This window comes from Rhinopithecus roxellana, chromosome 4 (assembly GCF_007565055.1).
Source record: "Rhinopithecus roxellana isolate Shanxi Qingling chromosome 4, ASM756505v1, whole genome shotgun sequence".
Lineage (NCBI taxonomy): Eukaryota > Metazoa > Chordata > Mammalia > Primates > Cercopithecidae > Rhinopithecus > Rhinopithecus roxellana.
The window spans coordinates 120593501-120620577 of record NC_044552.1 but is presented as its reverse complement, the minus strand read 5'-3'; the positions used below and the strand labels follow the sequence as shown (position 1 = coordinate 120620577).

The 27077-nt window shown below is 37.9% G+C and overlaps 1 long non-coding RNA gene across 1 annotated transcript in view; it reads left to right on the top strand.

Annotated features, from left to right (window-relative positions):
• LOC104675004 overlaps positions 1–27077 on the top strand; it is a 54874-nt gene that overhangs the window by 9768 nt on the left and 18029 nt on the right. The window contains exon 2 of the long non-coding RNA XR_749710.1: positions 26678–26813. This is a non-coding gene — a long non-coding RNA (uncharacterized LOC104675004). The remainder of the gene's footprint in view (positions 1–26677; positions 26814–27077) is intronic.

The window sequence follows — 27077 nt, the reverse complement described above, 5'->3', positions numbered from 1 at the left end:
TCACTCTGTCACCCAGGCTGGAGTGCAGTGGCTCAATCTTGGCTCACTGCAACCTCTACCTCCTGTGTTCAAGTGATTCTCCTGCCTCAGCTTTGCCCCCCTCCCCACCACCACTCCCACCACCCCGAGTAGCTGGGATTACAGGTATACCACCACGCCTGGCTAACTTTTGTATTTTTTGGTAGAGGTGGGGTTTCACCATGTGAGCCAGGCTGGTCTCGAATTTCTGGCCTCAGATCAAGTGATCTGCCTGCCTCAGATCAAGTGATCTGCCTGCCTCGGCCTCCCGGAGTGCTGGGATTACAGGCATGAGCTGGCTTGGTTATTAGATTGACTGTTGTGATATGGCAGTGCTTGTGTTCAAGTAACCCTTATTTTACTTAATGGCCCCAAAGTACAAAAGCAGAAATGCTGGCAATTCAGATATGCCAAAGGAAGCCAAAAAGTACTTCCTTTAAGTGAAAAGATGAACATTCTTGACTTAATAAGAAAATAAAAAAATTATATGCTGAACTTGCTAACATCTATGGTAAAAATGAATCTTTTATCCATGATATTGTGAAGAAGGATAAAGAAATTCATGCTAGTTTTGCTGTCACACCTCATACTGCAAAAGTATGGCCACTCTAAGTGCCTAGTGAAGATGAAAAATGCATTACATTTGTGGGTGGAAGACAGAAATAGAAACATGTTCTGATTGACAGCATGTAGGCTGAGTACTATTCAAGGTTTCAGGCATCCACTGGAAGTCTTGGAACACAGCGCCTGTGGATAAGGGGAAACTACTGTAGTATTGAATGCATGTATTAGGAAAGCAGCAAGATCTAAAATCAATCATGCAAGCTTTTACCATAGAAAACTAGAGAAAGGGCAAATTAATCCAAAGTAAGCACAAGAAATAATAAATATTAGAGTAGAAATCAAAGAAAGTGAAATAGAAAATCAATAGGGAAAACTTTTGAAACCAAAAGCTGGTTCTTTGAAAAGATAACAAAATTGATAAGCTTCTAGCCAGGCTAGGGATAAAAGAGAGAGGGCACAAATTACTACTATTGGAAGGAGGAGATTTCACTTCAGAGCCCATGGACATTGGAAGGATAATAAAGGGATACTATGAATAATTCTGTGCCCACAAATTTGATAACCTAGAGGAAATAGATGAATTTCTTGAAAAATCAAATCCGATAAACTCACACAAGAAGAAACAGACAATCCAGATAGGCCTAGATCTACTAAAGAAATGAAATTAATAATTAATAACCTTCCAAAGCAGAAACCACGAGACCCCGATCAGTTCACTAGTAAATTCTACCAAATACTTAAGGAACAAATTATTTCAATTCCAAAGATAGAGGCATATGGAATATTTACTAACTCATTCTATGAGACCAGCTTCACCATAATGTCAAAATCAGGCAAAAACATTATGAGAAAAGAAAACTACGGATCAATATTTCTTATGAACATAGACACAAAAGCCCTCAACAAAATATTAGCAGACTGAATCCAGCAATGTATAAAAATAATTATATTCCATGACTAAGTGGGATTTATCCCAGGTATGCAAGGTTGGCTCAAATTTGAAAATCAATTACTGCAATCCATCACATCTACAGACTAAAGAAGAAAAATTACATGGTTATATCAAGAGACGCAGAAAAAGCATTTGTCAAAATTCAACACCTATTTGTAATAAAAACTCAGCTAGAATTTTAGAGGGGAACTCCCTCATCCTGATAAAGAATATCTACAAAACTCCTATAACTCACATGAGAATTAATGGTAAGAAACTAAAAGCTTTTCTACTAAGATCAGGAGCAAGACAAGGATGTTCCCTATCACCACTTCTTTCAACATTTTACTGGAAATTCTAGCTTATACAATAATACATGAAAAGGAAATAAAAGATATACTGATCGAGAAGAAATAAATAAAACTGTCTTTGTTCATGGATAATATGATCGTCGAGGTAGAAAATCTGAAGAAATCAACAAAACAACTCCTGAAACTGATATGTGATTATAGCAAGATTGCAGGGTACAAGGTTAACATACAAAATCCAATGTCTTTCCCATATGCTAGAAACGAAAAAGTGGAATTTGAAATTAAAGACAAAAATCCATTCAGATTAGTGCATCCCCAAAATGAAATAGTTAAGTATACATCCAACAAAATATGTACAAGCTCTATATGAAAAAAACTACACAACTCTAATGAAAAAAAATCAAGGAACTAAATAAATGGAGAGAAGGCCAGGGTGCAGTGTCTCATGCCTGTAATCCCAGCACTTTCGGAGGCCGAGGCAGGTGGATCATCTGCAGTCAGGAGTTCAAGGCCAACATGACCAACATGGCAAAACCCTATCTCTACTAAAAATACAAAAATTAGCTGGGTGTGGTGGTGTGCACCTGTAATCCCAGCTACTCAGGAGGCTGAGGCATGAGAATAGCTTGAACCTGGGAGGTGGGCCAGGATTGCACCATTGCACTCCACCCTGGGTGACAGAGTGAGATTCCATCAAAAAAAAAAAAAAAAAAAAAAAAGAGATAAATTAAGAGTTATTTCATGCCCATGCAAGGAAGAGTCAATATTGTTAAGATGTCATTTCCTCCCAAATTGATCTACAGATTCAATGAAATTCCAACTAAAATCCTGACAAGTTATTTTGCAGATATCAACAAACTGATTCCAAAGTTTCTGTGGAGAGGCAAATGACCTGAAATAGACAACAAAATATTGAGTGAAGTTGGGAGAACTGACACTATTCAACTAGGTTACAAATGAACTGGGAAAATAGTTTCATAGTTGGCTTTGTTCTATAGTTTACATTAGGGTTAACTCTAGGTGCTGTACATTCTGTGGGTTTTGAAAAATGCATTATATGCTGTTTGGGAAAAACCAAAAACAGTAAGTGAGCAATATATGCCTTATCAGCCTATCTTTATTAATTCACATATTTAAAGCAGACTTATTCATATAAAGCTTTGCTTCTTATAAGAAGTAACTTTAATACTGGCTTTCTCTTTAAAATAAGCTGAAGCTGTTTGAGATCATATAAAACATTGTATATTGACTAATAGGGAAAAACTTTCTTGTGTATACAGGATTTTGTAATTAAGGTTGAAAATGTAATCTTTAATCCCGAAAGGCTTAAAAAAATTTTATCCCCCACATGTAAAGTGAACATGTGATGTTTGTCTTTCTATGCCTGGCTTATTTCATTTAGCATGAGGTCCATCATGCTCATTCATGCTGCCTCAAATGACAAGATTTTATTATTTTAACGCCTAAATATTATTCCATTGTGTATATATACACGACATTTTCTTTATCCATTCATCGTTGGAAAGACACTTAGGATGATTTTATATCTTGGCTATTGTGAATAGTGCTGCAATAAACATGAGAGTGCAAATATTTCTTTGACATACTGATTTCATTTCCTTTGGACACATAGCCAGTAGTGGGGTTGCTTGACCATATGATATTTCTATTTGGAGTTTTTCGAGGAAACTTCACACTGTTTTTTATAATGGCTGTACTAATTTGCATTCTTACCAACAGTGTAGGAGAGTTCCCTTTTCTTTGCATCCTCACTTGCATTTGCTATTATTTGCCTTTTTGATATGGATAATAGCCATTTTAACTGGGGTGAGATAATATTGTGGTTTTGATATGCATTTTCCTTATGATTAGTGATGTTGATCGTTTTTTATTATACTTGTTGGCCATTTGTATGTCTTCCTTTGAGAAATGTTCATTCAGGTCCTTTGCCCAGTTTTTGATCAGGTCATTTGTTTTCTTCCTACTGAGTTCCTTAAATATTTTAGATATCAACCCCATATCAGACATTCAGTTTGAAAATATTTTCTCTCATTCTGTAGATTGTCTCTTTATTCTGTTGATTGGTTCCTTCTCCATGCAGAAAATTTTTAGTTTGATATAATCCCATTTGTCTATTTTTGCTTCTGTTGCCTGTGCTTTTGAGGTCTTACCCAAGAAATGCTTGCCCAGACCAATGTCCTGAAGCCTTTCCCCAATGTTTTTTCTAGTAGATTCACAATTTCAGGTCTTACATTTAAGTCTTTAATTCATTTTGATTTTATTTTTATATATTATGAGAGAAATAAATCTGATTTCAAATTTCTGATTTCTTTTGCATTTAGATATCTAGTTTTACCAGCACCAATTATTGATGAGACTGTTCTTTCCCTTATATGTTCTTGGTGCCTTTGTTAAAAATGATTTGGTTGTAAATGTCTGGATTTACTTCTGAGTTCTCTATTCTGTTTCATTGGTCTATGTGTCTGTTTTTATGCCAGTACCATGCTGTTTTGGTTACTATAGCTTTGTAGTATATTTTTCTTTTTTTTTAATTTTTTTTTTTATTATACTTTAAGTTCTAGGGTACATGTGCATAACATGTAGGTTTGTTACATATGTATACTTGTGCCATGTTGGTGTGCTGCACCCATCAACTCATCAGCACCCATCAATTCATCATTTATATCAGGTATAACTCCCAATGCAATCCCTCCCCCCTCCCCCTTCCCCATGATAAGTCCCGGTGTGTGATGTTCCCCTTCCCGAGTCCAAGTGATCTCATTGTTCAGTTCCCACCTATGAGTGAGAACATGCGGTGTTTGGTTTTCTGTTCTTGTGATAGTTTGCTAAGAATGATGGTTTCCAGCTGCATCCATGTCCCTACAAAGGAGGCAAACTCATCCTTTTTTATGGCTGCATAGTATTCCAAGGTGTATATGTGCCACATTTTCTTAATCCAGTCTGTCACAGATGGACATTTGGGTTGATTCCAAGTCTTTGCTATTGTGAATAGTGCCACAATAAACATACGTGTGTGTGTGTCTTTATAGCAGCATGATTTATAATCCTTTGGGTATATACCCAGTAGTGGGATGGCTGGGTCATATGGTACATCTAGTTCTAGATCCTTGAGGAATTGCCATACTGTTTTCCATAATGGTTGAACTAGTTTACAATCCCACCAACAGTGTAAAAGTGTTCCTATTTCTCCACATCCTCTCCAACACCTGTTGTTTCCTGACTTTTTAATGATTGCCATTCTAACTGGTGTGAGATGGTATCTCATTGTGGTTTTGATTTGCATTTCTCTGATGGCGAGTGATGAAGAGCATTTTTTCATGTGTCTGTTGGCTGTATGAATGTCTTCTTTTGAGAAATGTCTGTTCATATCCTTCACCCACTTTTTGATGGGGTTGTTTTTTCCTGTATATTTGTTTGAGTTCTTTGTAGATTCTGGATATTAGCCCTTTGTCAGATGAGTAGATTGCAAAAATTTTCTCCCATTCTGTAGGTTGCCTGTTCACTCTGATGGTAGCTTCTTTTGCTGTGCAGAAGCTCTTTAGTTTAATTAGATCCCATTTGTCAATTTTGGCTTTTGCTGCCGTTGCTTTTGGTGTTTTAGACATGAAGTCCTTGCCCATGCCTATGTCCTGAATGGTACTACCTAGGTTTTCTTCTAGGGTTTTTATGGTATTAGGTCTAACATTTAAGTCTCTAATCCATCTTGAATTAATCTTCGTATAAGGAGTAAGGAAAGGATCCAGTTTCAGCTTTCTACTTATGGCTAGCCAATTTTCCCAGCACCATTTATTAAATAGGGAATCCTTTCCCCATTTCTTGTTTCTCTCAGGTTTGTCAAAGATCAGATGGCTGTAGATGTGTGGTATTATTTCTGAGGACTCTGTTCTGTTCCATTGGTCTATAGCTCTGTTTTGGTACCAGTACCATGCTGTTTTGCTTACTGTAGCCTTGTAGTATAGTTTGAAGTCAGGTAGCGTGACACCTCCAGCTTTGTCCTTTTGACTTAGGATTGTCTTGGCAATGCGGGCTCTTTTTTGGTTCCATATGAACTTTAAAGCAGTTTTTTCCAATTCTGTGAAGAAACTCATTGGTAGCTTGATGGGGATGGCATTGAATCTATAAATAACCTTGGGCAGTATGGCCATTTTCACGATATTGATTCTTCCTATCCATGAGTATGGTATGTTCTTCCATTTGTTAGTGTGCTCTTTTATTTCACTGAGCAGTGGTTTGTAGTTCTCCTTGAAGAGGTCCTTTACATCCCTTGTAAGTTGGATTCCTAGGTATTTTATTCTCTTGGAAGCAATTGTGAATGGAAGTTCATTCATGATTTGGCTCTCTGTTTGTCTGTTACTGGTGTATAAGAATGCTTGTGATTTTTGCACATTAATTTTGTATCCTGAGACTTTGCTGAAGTTGCTTATCAGCTTAAGGAGATTTTGGGCTGAGACGATGGGGTTTTCTAAATATACAATCATGTCATCTGCAAACAGGGACAATTTGACTTCTTCTTTTCCTAACTGAATAGCCTTTATTTCTTTCTCTTGCCTGATTGCCCTAGCCAGAACTTCCAACACTATGTTGAATAGGAGTGGTGAGAGAGGGCATCCCTGTCTTGTGCCAGTTTTCAACGGGAATTTTTCCAGCTTTTGCCCATTCAGTATGATATTAGCTGTGGGTTTGTCATAAATAGCTCTTATTATTTTGAGGTACGTTCCATCAATACCGAATTTATTGAGCGTTTTTAGCATGAAGGGCTGTTGAATTTTGTCAAAAGCCTTTTCTGCATCTATTGAGATAATCATGTGGTTCTTGTCTTTGGTTCTGTTTATATGCTGGATTACGTTTATTGATTTGCAAATGTTCAACCAGCCTTGCATCCCAGGGATGAAGCCCACTTGATCATGGTGGATAAGCTTCTTGATGTGCTGCTGAATCCGGTTTGCCGGTATTTTATTGAGGATTTTTGCATCGATGTTCATCAGGGATATTGGTCTAAAATTCTCTTTTTTTGTTGTGTCTCTGCCAGGCTTTGGTATCAGGATGATGTTGGCCTCATAAAATGAGTTAGGGAGGATTCCCTCATTTTCAATTGATTGGAATAGTTTCAGAAGGAATGGTACCAGCTCCTCCTTGTACCTCTGGTAGAATTCAGCTGTGAATCCATCTGGTCCTGGACTTTTTTTGGTTGGTAGGCTATTAATTATTGCCTCAATTTCAGAGCCTGCTATTCGTCTATTCAGGGATTCCACTTCTTCCTGGTTTAGTCTTGGAAGAGTGTAAGTGTCCAGGAAATTATCCATTTCTTCTAGATTTTCTAGTTGATTTGCGTAGAGGTGTTTATAGTATTCTCTGATGGTAGTTTGTATTTCTGTGGGGTCGGTGGTAATATACCCTTTATCGTTTTTTATTGCGTCTATTTGATTCCTCTCTCTTTTCTTCTTTATTAGTCTTGCTAGCGGTCTGTCAGTTTTGTTGATCTTTTCAAAAAACCAACTCCTGGATTCATTGAGTTTTTGGAGGGTTTTTTGTGTCTCTATCTCCTTCAGTTCTGCTCTGATCTTAGTTATTTCTTGCCTTCTGCTAGCTTTTGAATATGTTTGCTCTTGCCTCTCTAGTTCTTTTAATTGTGATGTTAGAGTGTCAATTTTAGATCTTTCCTGCTTTCTCTTGTGGGCATTTAGTGCTATAAATTTCCCTCTACACACTGCTTTAATGTGTCCCAGAGATTCTGGTATGTTGTATCTTTGTTCTCATTGGTTTCAAAGAACATCTTTATTTCTGTCTTCATTTCGTTATGTACCCAGTAGTCATTCAGGAGCAGGTTGTTCAGTTTCCATGTAGTTGAGCGGTTTTGATTGAGTTTCTTAGTCCTGAGTTCTAGTTTGATTGCACTGTGGTCTGAGAGACAGTTTGTTATAATTTCTGTTCTTTTACATTTGCTGAGGAGTGCTTTACTTCCAATTATGTGGTCAATTTTGGAATAAGTGCGATGTGGTGCTGAGAAGAATGTATATTCTTTTGATTTGGGGTGGAGAGTTCTATAGATGTCTATTAGGTCCGCTTGGTGCAGAGATGAGTTCAATTCCTGGATATCCTTGTTAACTTTCTGTCTCGTTGATCTGTCTAATGTTGACAGTGGAGTGTTGAAGTCTCCCATTATTATTGTATGGGAGTCTAAGTCTCTTTGTAAGTCTCTAAGGACTTGCTTTATGAATCTGGGTGCTCCTGTATTGGGTGCATATATATTGAGGAGAGTTAGCTCTTCCTGTTGAATTGATCCCTTTACCATTATGTAATGTCCTTCTTTGTCTCTTTTGATCTTTGATGGTTTAAAGTCTGTTTTATCAGAGACTAGGATTGCAACCCCTGCTTTTTTTGTTCTCCATTTGCTTGGTAGATCTTCCTCCATCCCTTTATTTTGAGCCTATGTATGTCTCTGCATGTGAGATGGGTCTCCTGAATACAGCAGACTGATGGGTCTTGACTCTTTATCCAGTTTGCCAGTCTGTGTCTTTTAATTGGAGCGTTTAGTCCATTAACATTTAAGGTTAATATTGTTATGTGTGGACTTGATCCTGCCATTATGATATTAACTGGTTATTTTGCTCGTTAGTTGATGCAGTTTCTTCCTAGCATCGATGGTCTTTACATTTTGGCATGTTTTTGCAATGGCTGGTACTGGTTGTTCCTTTGCATGTTTAGGGCTTCCTTCAGGGTCTCTTGTAAGGCAGGCCTGGTAGTGACAAAATCTCTAAGTATTTGCTTATCTGTAAAGGATTTTATTTCTCCTTTACTTATGAAACTTAGTTTGGCTGGATATGAAATTCTGGGTTGAAAATTCTTTTCTTTAAGAACGTTGAATATTGGCCCCCACTCTCTTCTGGCTTGTAGAGTTTCTGCGGAGAGATCTGGTGTTAGTCTGATGGGCTTCCCTTTGTGGGTAACCTGACCTTTCTCTCTGGCTGCCCTTAAGATTTTTTCCTTCATTTCAGCACTGGTGAATCTGACAATTATGTGTCTTGGAGTTGCTCTTCTGGAGGAGTATCTTTGTGGTGTTCTCTGTATTTCCTGAATTTGAATGTTGGCCTGCCCTACTAGGTTGGGGAAGTTCTCCTGGATGATATCCTGAAGAGTGTTTTCCAACTTGGTTCCATTTTCCCCCTCACTTTCAGGCACCCCAATCAGACGTAGATTTGGTCTTTTTACATAATCCCATACTTCTTGCAGGCTTTGTTCATTTCTTTTTCTTCTTTTTTCTTTAGGTTTCTCTTCTCGCTTCATTTCATTCATTTGATCCTCAATCACTGATACTCTTTCTTCCAGTTGATCAAGTCGGTTACTGAAGCTTGTGCATTTGTCACGTATTTCTCGTGTCATGGTTTTCATCTCTGTCATTTTGTTTATGACCTTCTCTGCATTAATTAGTCTAGCTGTCAATTCTTCCACTCTTTTTTCAAGATTTTTAGTTTCTTTGCGCTGGGTACGTAATTCCTCCTTTAGCTCTGAGAAGTTTGATGGACTGAAGCCTTCTTCTCTCATCTCGTCAAAGTCATTCTCTGACCAGCTTTGATCCGTTGCTGGTGATGGGCTGCGCTCCTTTGCAGGGGGAGATGCGCTCTTATTTTTTGAATTTCCATCTTTTCTGCCCTGCTTTTTCCCATCTTTGTGGTTTTATCTGCCTCTGGTCTTTGATGATGGTGACGTACTGATGGGGTTTTGGTATAGGTGTCCTTCCTGTTTGATAGTTTTCCTTCTAACAGTCAGGACCCTCAGCTGTAGGTCTGTTGGAGATTGCTTGAGGTCCACTCCAGACCCTGTTTGCCTGGGTATCAGCAGCAGAGGTTGCAGAAGATAGAATATTGCTGAACAGCGAGTGTACCTGTCTGATTCTTCCTTTGGAAGCTTCCTCTCAGGGGTGTACTCCACCCTGTGAGGTGTGGGGTGTCAGACTGCCCCTAGTGGGGGAAGTCTCCCAGTTAGGCTACTCAGGGGTCAGGGACCCACTTGAGCAGGCAGTCTGTCCGTTCTCAGATGTCAGCCTCCGTGTTGGGAGATCCACTGCTCTCTTCAAAGCTGTCAGACAGAGTCGTTCGCGTCTGCACAGGCCTCTGCTGCTTCCTCTGTTGTTTTTTAGCTGTGCCCTGTCCCCAGAGGTGGAGTCTACAGAGACAGGCAGGTTTCTTTGAGCTGCTGTGAGCTCCACCCAGTTCAAGCTTCCCAGAGGCTTTGTTTACCTACTTAAGCCTCAGCAATGCCGGGCGCCCCTCCCCAAGCCTCGCTGCTGCCTTGCGGTTAGATCGCCGCAGACTGCTGTGTTAGCAATGAGGGAGGCTCCGTGGGCGTGGGACCCTCCCTGCCAGGTGTGGGATATATTCTCCTTGTGTGCCCGTTTGCTTAAAGTGCAGTATTGGGGTGGGAGTCACCCGATTTTCCAGGTGTTGTGTGTCTCAGTTCCCCTGGCTAGGAAAAAGGATTCCCTTCCCCCTTGCGCTTCCCAGGTGAGGTGATGCCTCGTCCTGCTTCAGCTCTCGCTGGTCGGGCTGCAGCAGCTGACCAACACCGATTGTCTGGCACTCCCTAGTGAGATGACCCCAGTACCTCAGTTGAAAATGCAGAAATCACCGGTCTTCTGTGTCGTTCGCGCTGGGAGTTGGAGACTGGAGCTGTTCCTATTCGGCCATCTTGCTCCGCCCCCTTCCCTCCCCCCACTTTGTAGTATATTTTGAAGTCACAAAGCCTATGCAACTATTATCAATCTGGGCACATGGAAGACATTCAATATACATTTTTTCTTTCTTAAGAGTCATTCAGTCATCAAAATTTGGGAAGTTTTTGGTGAATATAGGACTTTAACTTTTGTGAAAGTTAAAAAAGTAAAAGAAGATCTTTCCCCAAGTAAGAAAGGATCTAGCGTTGGAGAGAACAGAAACACAGCTGAAAATATTCATGAAAAGATGTGGAATGAGAGCTCAGGGTCAACCAAGGATATTAATCAGACTATTAAATGTATTCTGTTCTAATTACATCTGAAGTGTGTTTACCCTGCTTAAAAAAGTGGACCAACTGATGAGTACCAAACAATTCTGGAGTGACATAAAGAGAGGCATCACCTGAAGAAGGTCATGAGTTCACTGGAAAAATGAAGTAACACTGTTGTCATGAGTGGCCAGAGTAATAGCCAGAAGAGATTGAATGTGCCTAAGTTTAAGGATAAAAAGGTAATTGTGATGGGAGGTTGAAGAGGAAGCTAGGCCTGTAGCCAAGGAATGAAAAAAAAAAAAAAAAAAAGGAAATACAGACAAAGGTAGCAAAAGAGTTGGGTGATTTAGGAAGCTAGGTCTGTGAACAAAGGGAATGTACTAGGTTCCTCCCTTCATGCAGTGCCCAGGGAACACTTTCCAGGGCTCAAGTGCCCTCTAAAGGCACCACTCTGCCAGGTTGGACTCAGAGCCAAACGTAATTGTGCTGCTCTCTTCCATTCAAGTAGGCACCTTTGTTTAACATAAATGACCACTTTTAAAGAGCTCAGTCTTCTTGGTTCCACTTTTGAACTTTCAGTGTTATCAACAAAAACCTGTTTTGTTTTTGCATTTTCCCCTCAGTGCCTTAGCATGGTGTCCCAAACACTTCTTGATGATTTTTAATACTTGGATTATAAACAAAATGCCCTTCGTAATCTCCATTTCACTTCCCCTCACATAAAATAAAAAATTTAAGATACTGCATTCCTGAGTCCAAGGAATGTTGCAGTTGTCACCCCCAATATTAGGACAATAATCACACAAATTACAATTCTTCTATTCAGAACATAAATCTGATATTCTTGAGCTCATTTGCTAAATATTAAGTATCTTCATATGGTTTCTGGTTTACATACATTTGCCATGTATAATATCCATAAGCCATTCTGGGTGTGTGTCCCTATTCTATAATCTCTGGTTGGGAGGGAGAGCATCAAGCCTTGAAATTACCACCTCATGCAGAATAACAGCTCAGGGTCAACCAAGGATAATGATCAGACCATTAAATGTGTTCTCTTCTGTTTGGATCTGAAGTGCGTTGACCCTCTTACAATCGTGGACCAGATGATAAGTACCAAACACTTCTGGAGGGATATAAAGAGAAGCATCACCCAAAGAAGGTCATGAGTTCACTAGAAAAATGAAGTGAAACTTCTTCATTTCATGTCAGCTCCTAAAGGATGTGCTGCAGGATGTAGGGTGTGGCTTCCCTGATTACCCACTATGGTGATCCTACCAGTTTTCGTTAATGTTGTCACTGAATCTTAGCACTTTTGAAATGAAATGTTGTGGCTGTATTATGTAGTTCTTTTGCCAGTCCCTGAAATCACTTTTTAAAATAACTTACCTTTAAACTCTTGCTCTGCATTCCCTTTTGTTTCATGGACGTGAATGTGGATTCATTGGCAGATATTAGGCCAGAGCTGCCTTATCAGTCATTTCTAGGCTCTTCAAGGTGAAGCAGTGACCACAGACAGAATCTTAGAAGGGAATTCTCTTATCTCCTTTCCTTATTTATTCAAAGACATTCAGATTGTATTTCACTATTGCTAGATAATTATTTAGTACAGTTGGATGGATTCTCCAATGCATTGGGAACATTCATTCATGGAAACTGGCTCTAGAGCAGTGTTTCTCAGACTTGTATATGCATACGATTCCCCTGGGGATCTTGTGAACATGCAGATTCTACCCTGTAGGTCACTTAATTTCACTGAATTTGTGCAATGCAAAAAGTCCCTTTCTGAACCTGAACCCACGGATCACCAGCATTACCTGAAGCTTGTTAGAAAGGCAGACTTTCAGATCCCACTCCAGATCCATAGAATCAGAATCTGCGTTTTAACAAGATTCCAGAGAGTATTCGTTTGTACAAAATTTGGGAACCATCATCCTGAAAATCACATAGGATCAGCTACATAATGGCGAAAGCAAAAGCAAACTTACTGTACCTTGTCTTTGCTATGTTATTCTCTGATTATTCCCTGAGGATGCAGCTGCATATGATACAGAATCATTCATGTCAAGAGAAGCAACCTGTCCAAGATACCTTCATTTTTGTATTGAATTTTGAAACAGTGATGTCATTTCCTGTAATATACCACATGCTAACAGTTGCAAATTGGTATCTGAGGGCTGTGTCTAGACTGAAGATATGTTTTGTTGGTTATTTTGTTTGCCCTGTGCATGATTAAAAGACAATGTTATTGTACAGATGTGAGCAGTTAGCAGCTATTTTCTCACATAGAGAAAATAATACAGAGGTGTTATGCATGGTATCTATAGGCATTTGAGTTTGGAATCCTTAAGAGCAATAATTCCCAACATAAATTCCATGGAACAGTAATGTAAGAAAGATAAACAGGTATTATTTGAAAAAATAAAAAAAGATTTCTGTGATGCATTGGCCTGATAAACAGTGAAACAGAAGAAATTTGGGGGAAGGATATTACAGAGGCTTTATGTTATAAAATACAGTTTAAACCTCCACTGCAACATTTCTCAAACTTATTTACTCAGGAAACTCTTTGTCTCAAATGATTAGAGCTCTACAGAACATACTTTAGAACAGGAGTTGGCAAACTATAGCCTGCAGACCAAATCCAACCTGCCACTTGTTTTTGCACTGCCTATAAACTAAGAACAGTCTTTACATATTTACATGTTTAAAACCAAAAGAAGAATAATATTTCATTACACATGAGAATTCTGCAAAATCCAAATATTGGTGTTTATAAGTCAATTATTTTTTGAACACAACATCACTCCTTGGTTTACATTTTGCCTTTGGCAGCTATCATACTATAAGGGCAGAGTCGGCAGCTGAGACAGTGATCACATGGCCTGTAAAGCTGAAAATATCTATTATCTGATCCTTTAAAAAAAAGTTTGCCATCACCTACTTTAGAGCACACTGCGATAACCGCAACTTTTTTTTTTTTTTTTTTTTTTTTGACATGGAGTTTCCCCTCTTGTTGCCCAGGCTGGAGTGCAATGGCATGATCTCAGCTCACTGAAACCTCCACCTCCCAGGTTCAAGCAATTCTTCTGCCTCAGCCTCCTGAGTAGCTGGAATTACAGGCGCCCACCACCATACCCTGCTATTTTTTTGTAGTTTTAGTAGAGACAGGGTTTCACTGCATTGGCCATGCTGGTCTCGAACTCCTGACCTCAGATAATCCACCTGCCTCAGCCTCCCACACTACTGGGATTACAGGCGTGAGCCACCGCGCCTGGCCTGCAATTACTTTTGCATCAACCTAATAAAAAGGCTTGGCTTCCTCAACTGGAAAATGATAATAATAACAGTGTCTTTTTTGATGAGTATAAGTGTACTAAAGATAACATTGAGTAACAAATATTTTCTCTTGTAGACAGTTTGAAATCAATGTAAAATCATATAAAATATTCATTTTACTACATTATAATAAGAATTCCTTTCTGGGGATTGCCGCTGTTTTCAGACTTTTAAAAAATAGAGTTTAGATTTGATAACAAATTTTTGCAATATTCAGTTATTACAATGTGTGCCTAAGTATATTTTAAGCTGATTAATCTTTTCAAACTTTTTAGTCTCAGGAGCCCTTTACACTCTTAAAAATTATTAAGGGCCTCAAAGATATTTTATTTTTATAGGTTATATCTATCAATATTTCAGAAATTAAAATTGAGATAATTTACAAAAGTATGTATTACTCATTTAAAAATATTAATAAACCATTTTATATAAATATCAATAACACATATCTTGTGAAAAATAACTATTATTTTTCAAAGAGTGGGATTTTTTTTAAAAATAGCTCATTAACATCTAGTTTGATAGGAGATAGCTAAATTCTCACATCTACTTCTTTATTTAACTGTTGTGCCACTGGAAAACTCTTCTGATTTTTGTGAAAGAATAAAAGTGATCTCAAAAAAATTTTAAAAAATAAGTCATATCAAGTATCTTATCTGACCACAATGAAAAAATAGAAATCAATAATAAGAGGACTATGGAACATTTGGAACTGTACAAATACATGTAAATGAAACAAAAAGCACCTGTCCAACCAATGAGCGAAGGAAGAAATTAAGAAGGAAATGTAAACATTCCTTGAAACAAATGAAAATAGAAACACAACATACCAAAACCTATGGGGCACAGCAAACATAGTATTAAGACGCAAGTTTATAGCAATAAATTCTTACATAAAAAAGAAAGATTTCAAGTAAACAACCTAATGATACACCTTAAGGAATTAGAAAAACAAGAACAAACTAAATTCAAAACTAGCAGAAGAAAAGAAATAATGAAGTTCAGAGCATAAAAAAAATTGAGACTAACAAAATAGGAAAAAACTCAATGAAACAAAAAGTTGCTTTTTGAAAAGATAAACAAAATTGACAAACTATTAGCTAGACTAAGAAAAGAGAGAAGACCCAAATAAATAAATAAAATCAGATCTGCAAAAAAGGACATCACAACTGATGCCAGAGAAATACAAAGGATCATTAGAAACTATTATGAATAACTATATACCACTAAATTTGAAAAGCTAGAGAAAATGGATAAATTTCTGGACACATGCAACCTACCAAGATTAAACCAAGAAGAGAGAGAAAACTTAAACATATGAATAATGGATAACAAGATTGAATCTGTAATAAAACGTCTCCCAATAAAGACAGGTCTATAACCAGAGAGCTTCAATGCTGAATTCTACAAAACTTTTAAAGAACAAATACCAATTCTTCTCAAACTATTCCAAAAATTTGAAGTGGAGAGATTTCTTCCAAACTCATTCTATGAGGTCAGCATAACCATGACACCAAAACAAGATGAGGACACAACAAAAAAAGAAAACTACAGACCAATACCCCTAATGAATACACATGTACAAATCCTCAACAACAGACTAGCAAACTGAATCAAACAGCACATAAAAAGATCAAACACTGTGATGTAGTAGGATTTATCCCAGGGATGTAAGGATGGTTCAACATACACAAATCAATAAACATGATCCATCACAATAACAGAATGAAGAACAAAAACCATATATCCTCTCATTAGATGCCAAAAGAACATTTAATAAAATTCAACATTTCTTTATGATAAAAACTCTCAATAAACTAGGTATAGAAGGAGAATACATCAATACAATCAAGACCATATGAGACAAACCCACAGCTAACAACACACTGGACAGGGAACAACTGGAACAAGACAAGCCACTCTTAGCACTCGTATTCAGTATAGTTCTAGAAGTCCTAGCCAGAACAATTAGGCAAGAGGCAGAAATTAAGGGCATCCAGATTGGAAAGGAAGAAGTCATATTGCCTGTGTTTGCAGATGCCATGATCTTATATATAGAAAATCCTAAAGACTGTACCAAAAAACTCTTAGAATTGATTAACAAATTCAGTGAAGTTGCAGGGTACAAAATCAACATATAAAAGTCAGTAGTGTTTCACACATGAACAACTAACTAGCTGACAGACAAATCAAGAGAGTAATTTCATTTCCAATTGCTATAAATACAAATTACCTAGGAATAAATTTAACCAAGGAGGTGAACGATCTCTGCAAGGAAAACTATAAAACACAGATGAAAGAAATTAAAGAAGTGCACACAAAAAAGGAAAGACATTCCAAATCATCCCAAATTTATAGACTGGAAAATTAATACTGTTAAAATGATTACTATCCAAAGTGATCTATATATTTAATGCAATCCCTAAAAAAAATCAATGATCGTCTTCAAAGAAATAGAAAAAAATTCTTAACATTTGTATGGAACCACAAAATACCCTGAATAGCCATAGCAATCCTAAGCAAAAATAACAAAACTGAAGGCATCACATTTCCAGACTTCAAAATATACTACAAAGCTATAGTAACCAAAGCAACATAGTACTGGCATTAAAAACAGACACATAGACCAATGAAACAGAACCCAGAACCCCAAAATTAACTGACATATCCACAGCCAACTGATCTTTGACAAAGGTGCCAAAAACATTCATTGGGAAAAAGACACTCTTTCAATAAATGGTGCTGGAAAAACTGGATATCCATATGCAGAAGAATAAAATCAGATTCCCGTCTCTCACTATATACAAAAACCAACTCAGAATTGGTTAGGATCTAAATGTAAAACTTTGAAGTATATAACTACTAGAAGAAAACATAGGGGAAATGCTTCAGGTTGCTTGTCTGGGAAAATATTTTGTGAATAAGACCTCTAAAGCACAACGGACAAAAGCAAAAGTAAACAAATGGGATTGAATCAAACTAAGAAGCTTCTGTGCAGCAAAGTAAAAATCAAGAGTGAAGAGACAACCTACAGAATGGGAGAATATTTTTTCAAACTATTCATCTCACAGGAGATTGAAATTCAGAATATGCAAGGAACTCAAAGATCTCAATGGCAAACAAAAAAACCTCCAATTAAAACATGGGCAAACTAGCTGAATAGATATTTTTCGAAAGAAGACAGACAAATGACCAACACATATATGAAAAAGTATTCAACATCACTAATCATCAGGGAAACAAAACCGGAACTACAATGAGATATCATCTCATCCCAGGTAGGATGGCTGTTATCAAAAAGACAAAAAATGACAAACGCCAGCCAGGATGTGGAGGAAAGGGATCTTTACCCACTGTTGGTGGGAATGTAAACTAGTACAGCCACTACAGAGAACAGTATGGAGGTTCTTCTCATAACCCAAAATAGGACTACTATATGATTCAGCAAGCCCACAACTAGGCATTTATCCAAAGGAAAGGCAAATATTATATTGAAAAGACATCTACACCATCATGTTTATTGTAGCACTATTCACAATAGCCAAGATATAAAGTCAGTCCAAGTGTCCAACAACAGATGAATAAATTAAGAAAATGTGGTATGTACACAATGGAATATTACTCAACCTTTAAAAATAATGAAATCTTGTCATGCATGGCAACATGGCTGAAACTGGAGGACATCATGTTAAGCGAAATAGGCCAGAAACAGAAAGTTAAACATCACATGATCTAATTTCTATGTGGGAACAAAAAAAAAGTTCTTCTCTGAAGTAAAAAGTAGAAGAGAGGCTACTAGAAGCTGGGAAGTGTAAGAGAAAGGGGGAGATAAGAAGAGATTTGTTAAAGTATACAAAATTACAGCTAGGCAAAAGGAATAAGTTTTAATGTTTGATAGCACTGTAGAATGACTATAATTAACAATAGTATATATTTAGAAATTTAGAATAGCTAGAAGAGAGAATATTAAATGTTTCCAACACAAAGGAGGAATAAATGTTTGAGACGATGGATATGCTAATTGCCTTGATCTGATCACTAAACACTGTATGTATCAAAACATCACTACGTGCCCACAAATACGTACAATTCTTATGTGTCAATTAAAAACATAAATTAATTAAAAAATCAAAAAAACTAGTTAGTGTTGAGAAGGATGTAGACCATATGTCATTCTCACACATTGATGGTGGAAATACAAAATGGAACAGTTACTTTGGAATACAGTTCAGCAGCTCTTTATAAAGTCACACATATATTTACAATATGCCCCAGTCATCCATCTCCTAGGTATTCATCCAAGATAAATGAAAGCATATTTTTGTACAACAATTTGTTCCAGAAGCTTCATTCTAGCCACAAACTGGAAACAACTCAAACATCTTATAGATGATAAATGGATAAACAAACTGTGGTACATCCATACAATGGAATACCATTCAGTAACAAAAAAAAGAACAAAATACTGGTACACACAACAACATGCATAAATTTCACTTCTGTTAAGTGAAAGAAGCCAGACATAAAAGATACATAATGTATAATTCTTTTATGTGAAATTCTAGAAATGGTGTAAGTATGGTGAAAGAAAGCAGGTCTGTGGATTCTCACAGCCAAGAAAGAAGGGGTTACCTATAAAGTGCACAGATGAACCTTGGGGAGTGATGGAAATATCCTATACTTTGGTTGTTGTGGTGATTGCATAGCTACATACATTGATCAAAACTCACCAGACTGTATACCTAAAATTGGTCAACTTTAGCCTGTATAAATTGTACCTCAGTAAAGCTGATATTAAAAATCAATCACGGCCGGGTGCGGTGGCTCAAGCCTGTAATCCCAGCACTTTGGGAGGCCGAGACGGGTGGATCATGAGGTCAGGAGATCGAGACCATGCTGGCTAACACGGTGAAACCCCGTCTCTACTAAAAAATACAAAAATCTAGCTGGGCGAGGTGGTGGGCACCTGTAGTTGCAGCTACTCGGGAGGCTGAGGCAGGAGAATGGCGTGAACCTGGGAGGCGGAGCTTGCAGTGAGCTGAGATCCGGCCACCGCACTCCAGCCTGAGCGATAGAGCGAGACTCCATATCTTTTTTTTTTTTTTTTTTTTTTTTTTTGAGACGGAGTCTCGCTGTGTCGCCCAGGCTGGAGTGCAGTGGCGCGATCTCGGCTCACTGCAAGCTCCGCCTCCCGGGTTCCCGCCATTCTCCCGCCTCAGCCTCCGAGTAGCTGGGACTACAGGCGCCCGCCACCGCGCCCGGCTAGTTTTTTTGTATTTTTAGTAGAGACGGGGTTTCACCGTGTTAGCCAGGAGGGTCTCGATCTCCTGACCTCGTGATCCACCCGCCTCGGCCTCCCAAAGTGCTGGGATTACAGGCTTGAGCCACCGCGCCCGGCCAAGACTCCATCTCAAAAAAAAAAAAAAAAAAATCAATCACATGGCTATACAGCAATGTGAATGTACTTGATGCCACTGAACTGTACAATTAAAATGAATAAAATGGTAAATTTTATGTAATGTGTATTTTATCTCAATTAAAATACATGAATAATATCCCTCCCTAAAAATGAGAGTGAAAAAGGCAAATAATGTCTCAGAATTATTATGGGCCCTCTGAAGGTGTGTCAGGGGCCTCCAGGGTTCCCTGTACCATACTTTAAAAACTGTTACTCTTTTGTAACTAAGAATGAATAATCATATACATCACACACACACACGTGCACACTCATACACACGTTTATAGTGGTAAAAATTATCAACGGTCTTCAATTTAGGAATGTAGTGTTTCAAATGTTTGCTTATAAGTATGCTGTTTGCTTGTTGAGCCCAATTGACTTGTACTAATAGTATTTCAGAAACCATCTGTTTAGGTATTTGTGATTCTGTGTATAAATATATAGAGAGTCCAACCTGGATGACAGGAACATGACTCCCTTCTTGCTGACTAGTAACAGTGCTGGGACCTCTATCCCCGCATCACTCCTTACCTGATAGTGAAATTTGGGATTTCTTCAGCCCCAAGCTACTACTGGGGCTCCCCTGGCCAGGGTTGGAGGTAAGAATCTGATGAAAATAGGGACTTGGGATGTGAGTAGGTAGGTGTGAAAAACTTTTCTTTTATGAAATTCAGGGATTAGTGCAACATTTTTTTTTCATCTTATTGCTTCTGTGATTTGGATCGAGTCCTGTCTTGTTCTCTCCTATTTCCCCATATCCTTCTGTATTTGCTAGGCCTCTTACAATTCAAACTAGCTTGCTTAAAGACAAGATAATTTGTTGGTTCACATTACTTGAAAAGTCTAGGTACAAAAAGTGGAGGAGCTAACTTCAGACATGTTTAGATGTCATCAGGACGTTTTCTCTCTTCGTCTCTAAACTCTACTTCTCTGTGTTGGTATCATTTCTAGTTAAACTGGTCCTTTCCATGTGGTGAAAAGTAAGGCAACCTGAATGCATAGTCATTGCGGAAGGAAAGAAACCTGCTTTTTTGCCAATGATTAAATCAGTCCCAGATTAAATGATGCCAACTGGCCAGCCAGGGCCACATGCCAGTTCGTTAGTGGAAAAGGGGAGTCCTTGATTGGAAACCCCTCCAGAATACATGGAAAGGAGTAGGAGAGTTGGAGAAGGGATTCAGGGAAGACAGCAAGGGAAAAATTTGTACTGCAATTCTTGTTTCTAAGTGACATCAAGGACACTTTGAAGTTTTCTAAATGTCTTAGCAATTTTTAAATTTTCATTGTCAATTTGAATTAATTTGCTATAATAATTAATTGCTTTGAAGGAAATGGAGAAATAGATTCCAAACTGCAGGTAGGATACAGACTTTTAGAAATGTCACTCTACAACTAACCTAGTATTCTTCAACCCCAACTAATCATGGCTTCATGCTCTTCAGCTTCATGACCAATGTATGTAGCTGTCTGTTTCTGTCTTGATCATTTCTGAAGCTGCTGTATCCTTATGTTTTCTCAACACAGAGGCTACTATGCCTTTTTTATTGAGGGGGAAGCTGAGACTCAGTGAAGTCAAATAATTTGTCCAAGGTCTCCATTAGTAAGTGATATTATAGAACTGAATCCTTTTCACCCCAAGCTAATTTTCTTTCCACCATAGGCTCTACCTCCCCATTAAACCTCTTGCTAGCCAAATATGCTCTAAATTTGTTTATTCGTTTTCCAAATATTTATTGACAGGCACTGTTCTGGACACCGAGGGAGGATACACAGTGAACAAAACAGGCAAGTTCTTGTTCTCATGGAGTGAATGCTCTAGTGGAAGGGCAGAAAAATAAGCAAATAAATAAATATGATGTCACATGGCAACAGTACTGGAAAGAAGAGGATGGGAAAAGTGTGCTTTCTAATTAGGATAATTAAAGATGACGTCTCTGAGGTTATGCTTGACCAGAGCCCTCAATGAAGCCAGGGAGCATGGCAGGGGGATAGTGAAGGAAGGGCATCCCAGACAGGAGAACTGGAGGACAAAGGCTCTGGGTGTGAAAGTCTTTGGCATATTTACAGGGAACAGGATAGAGGTGGGGGGACCTGGAACTGATTTGGGGTCAGGGTGGAAGCAGCAGGAGATTAGATTAGAGAGGTAGTCAAAGGATGTTTTATCCAGAAAGACCAGAGAGATGGCAAATATTCAACTGTGTGTTCTCATTCTCTGGAAGAAGAAAGCACTTTATCATGTTACAGTGCTTATCTTGAGAATATGAAGAAAGAGAATCTTTTATCATTTCAGTCATCTATAAGTGAGTATTCAAATTTATATGTTCAATCATTTAGTAGATAATTCTTTCAGTCAACATTTACTAGGCACCCACTGTACCTAGATACTCAGCCAGATGTTAGAGTTATGAAAAAGGAAAAGAGATACCATTTTCTGTTCTCCAGAACCAGATGTGAGCATGTTGTATATAACTGGAGGATGATTAGGTTGACAAGGGCATCTTGTATTACTGTCCACAGATTTTTTACCCCCCAAAATGTGCGGTTTCCACAAGCACTAGCTGGAAGCCTGCCATTTACTGACATGTTGCTACAAATTTTTAAATTAAATATTTTACTAGAAATGGATTCAGTGTGGTAATGCATCCTCTGACTACTGTTTCAGAAGGGTTTAAAAGCATTTAATTTCCATGTCACATCCATTAAATGTGAATGATGTCATGCACTCCAGGGAGCAATCCATTTCATAATTTAAAGTGAAACCAACAAAACACGACTCAAAAGGGAAACGAAGGTGACAAGGTATGAAATAACATGAACCAGTGCAGCTGCACCTGTCATGACCTTTCCTGGGGTTAACCTGGCAGAGAACAGAGAGTTTAAGGGAAATGAATCAGAGAACCAAGCCACATTGCATCTTCCTCAGAGAGAAAAGAGCGTAAATCAGGAAGAAATAAAGTTAATGTGGTATGCAGCACACATTTTTAGCGTTGGTTTCCTCCACACTGAAATGAGGAAAACAGAGCATAAGGAAAGCCACGTGAGGGGACTGCATAATGAACTGTGGGATTCCAGAGGATGTAGATCTCCACGAGCCCTCCGACTCCACACTTGAACTGCGAGGCCAGCTGGCACCCTCTCTCCGTCTCCACACTGCCTGAGGCTCTTTCCTGTGCCTGCCCTTCTGAACAGGAGAGGAAACCTGGGGATATGCTCTTCCTAATACTCACTCCCCTGCCCTTCAGCTCCTTCCACCTTGTTTGCATTTGTACTTGCGTATTTCATGTGGGTTGTGAAAGCTGGTAACATGTTATGGCTACAGAGTGCTCTATTATATTTTCAAGGGCAGAAAAAGTCTGTATGTGAAGCTGCCAAATCAAATCCTTGCCAAAATGGTCCAAGCTAATGAGAAGGTTTGTAAATTACAGTTCAATGGATGAGACGTGGAGGACAAGGAATACCATGTCCACCCAGCAAATAGAATCACTGGGCATCACTAGATTTTTTACTGGTGTGTGTATATATATACACACACACCCCATATATATACACATACATATATATAATATATAATGCACAAAATATATATATTTTGCATGATCTTAGTCAAAGTATTAAAAAATTGAAGCATTTATAGAGTAAAGTTTTATCAATTCCTCTATATTTAAGCTGGAACTAGATCAGGTGTTACTTAAACTGACAACTAATGCAATGTTTTATATAATAAAGATGATCGATAAATTGCTGCTTAATGAAAGAATGTGTGTCTACAAAAATAAATAAATATTAGATTGCAGAACTGATAATTAAGGTCAACTTTACCATTTGAGTCTAATTCCTGCCCCACTTCATCCTCACAGTAAAGTTTAGAATTTTCCACATATTCTGATATGATTTAATTTTAAGTAGCCCTAACACTTATCAGTTCATTTCTAGACTGATTAACGGACATCAACCAATTTTAAATTCTAAATTGGTCTTTTCCCTCTTTCTTTAGATTTTGAAGTTTTGTATGCATTTGTTTTGGAGCCAAACAAGAGAAGAAATTTCAAAAATCACAGCTCTTTGAGTCTGTAAACGTTTTTCAAGTTATGAAGTCATTTAGTTTCAGAGACGTTTCCATTTTCTAGCTGAAAGCAAGTAACTTTAAGAATCCCTATATAAGAATTCCTAGAAGTGCCTGGTCAGAAAATTAAAGCAGAGGAAGAATTGATTTCTTTGTTATAGTCTCCATAATTGTTTAATCAGAAACAATGCAAAAAATTAATCCATTTCTTAAAATGTTTACATGGCTCTTTCTATGCATATTCATTAAAAAGTATAAAATATTTTTGTAATGGATCAAAATTTAACAAAATTTAATTTATTTTATCAAACTAAGTTTTTTTCTTTAATAAAAACAACCATGATAATTAAGAAAACAGAAAACATTCAAGTTAGAATAAAGCCAATAATATTCCACACTATCAAGCTTAACACATCATTATGAAAATTTTGAAGACCTTAATTTTAGATTCAGGGAATGGTAATTGCTTGGGCTTTGCCTGCACATCAGTAGCAATGATAGTCAGATACAAATTTAGACTTTAACTTAATTCCTCTTTTCCTGCAGGTCCTTTCTCCTGTATAATTATACTCAATCATTAAAAAGAAATGAACTCAATATCTTAATATATATGGAATTACTCTGTTGTATCTACAAGAGGCACATTCCCTATTTTCAGTAAGAGTTGAAAAGAAAAGAACACAACCTTTTGAATTATTTTGTAAAATTCAGTTTGTAAAAGCTCTAGTGTTGCTTTTTGTTTTTAATTTTTTTTGTTAGTTGTTTCTTTTTGTGCTATTCACTATGATGCATTTTGTGTTGCTGGAAACTAGAGGTAACAATGGAATAGACAAAAAGACAGGGGAGTAAAGGACGAAGGGAACAAAGTAAAAAAGGAACTATGCGACTTTTTGTGTGATATGTTCTAGAGTTCAGTACAGAATACTGTGGAGTTTGGTTTTAGGTGGAGTTACCTCTGCCTGTTGGAGTCAGGAATGGCATCCACATAAAAAAATGTATCCGAAAAATGTCCAGAGCAATCTACAGATTCAGTGAAATACCTATCAAAATCCCAATTTTCTCTTTTTACAGAAAAAGAAAAAAAACAATTTCAAAATTCATATGGGACCACCGATGACCACCAATAGCTAAAGCAATCCTGAGAAAGAAGGACAAAGTTGGAGGTCTCACACTTCTTGATTTCAAATTATATTACAATGCTGCAGTAATTAAAAGAGTGTATACTGTCATAAAGATGGAGATATCACCCTGTGAAACAGAATGGAGAACCCAGAAATAAACTCACACATATATGGTCAACTGATCTTTGACAAGGGTGCCAAGAATACACAATGGAGAAAGACTTTTCTCTTCAGCAAATGGTACTGGGAAACACGCAAAAGAATGAAATTGTACCTTTCTATTATATACAAAATCAACTCAAATATATTAGAAACTTAAACCTAAGACCCAAAACTCTAAACCTCCAAGAAAAACATAGGGAAAAACTTTATGACTTTGTCTGGCAATGACTTCATGGATATAACATGAAAAACACCATCAACAAAAATAAAAACACCATAAGACTCTATCAAACTAAAAAGCTCCTGTGGAGCAAAGGAAACAATCAATGGAGTGAAAAGGCAATTGATGAAATGAAAGAAACTGTCCATGAACCATCTATCTGATAAGGGACTAATCTCCAAAATGTATAAGGAACTTCTATAATTCAATAGCAAAAAGCCACATGACCTGATTTAAAAATGAAGTAAGGTTTTGAATGGACATTTCTCCAAAGAAGATACAAATGGCCAACAAGTATAAGAAAAAATGCTCAATGTTACAAATCATTAGGAAAATGCAAATAAAAACCACCATGAGATTTCACTTCACACCTGTCCAGATGGATATCATCAAAACAAACAAACAAACAACAACAACAAAAAAACAAAAAACAAAAGACAAAACGTGTTGATGAGGATGTGGAGAAATAGGAACACTTGCACACTGTTGGTGGAAATGCAAAATAGTGAGGCTGTTACAGAAAATACTATGAAGGTTCCTCAAAAAATTAAAAATAGAACTTCCATATATATGATCCAGCTATCCCACTTCTGGATATTTATCTACAAGAGTTGAAACCAGGATCTTAAAGAGATATCGGCCACTCTTATATTCATTGCAGCACTATTCGCAATAGCCAAGATGTAGATATAACCTAAATGTCCATTGACAGATGAATAGATAGAGAATATATGATATATACATTGAAATATTATCAGCCTTAAAAAGGAAGGACATTCTATAATATGCAACGACATGATGAACCTGGAGGGCATCAAGCTAAGTGAAATAAGCCAGTCACAGTAAGACAAATACTGCATTATTCCACTTATATGAAGTATCCAAAATAGTCAGATTCATAGAACCAAAGAATGAAATGGCGTTTGCCAGGGAATAGCAGGAGGGGGGAATAGAGAATTATGAATCAACAGGCATAAGGCTTCAGTCAAGCAAGATGAATGGGCCCTAGAGATTTGCTGTACAACATTGTACTTAGAGTCAACAATACTGTATTGTCCATTTAAAAATTTGTTAAGTGGTGAGCCTCATGTTAAGTGTTTTTACCAAAATAAAATGAAATACTAAGATAAAATGTACCTGAGCTGAGACTTGCAGTCCTGTGTGAGGGACAGGAGTTTGCCCAAAGAGGAGAGTGAAGATGGAGAGAATGTTACAGACAGGCCGCAGCCTGCTTCGGGACCTAGAAGTGAGTAAACAGGCTCCCTGCAGGATATGCAGACAGTTGGGCCTGGGGAGAGTGTGCCGGGATGCTTTGAGGGCCAGTGGGAGGTGAGGCTGTAAGGCAAGCTGTGGCAGACCATCACAAGCCCTTTATAGACCTGCAAGAGACTTCCAGGTTTATGGTTTGCCTGATATGAGGGGCTACTGAAGAGTTTTGTGCAAGATACGTGAAGAAGTACTTGTGACATGATAAAATGTCATTTCAGCCATCTTAAAACCGCTCAAAGCTGACGGTCTCCTCTCCTGCCTCCCATGGCTTCCATTACCATGGCAGAGACTGTGGTCTCTGAGGTGGTATAGAGTACTGAAGCAAGGCTGTCTTGAAGAAGAGGAGACAACCCAGTAAGCATGTTAGTCAGCATAAGCTAGGTTATGACGTGGTAACAAACAATGCTTAAATCTCACTGGCTTAGCACAACAGGAGGGTATTTCTCACTCTTTCTCGATGACCTACACAAGACAGCGGGAGGTGAGGTGGGTCTGTTCCACAGTGGCACTCAGGGACCCAGACTCTGCCATCTTTTGACTGCACTATCTCCAACACAAGACCTTTTTAGTCACCACATCAGGGGAGAGACAACTGCAAGGGTTTGCAGTGGCTCCTTT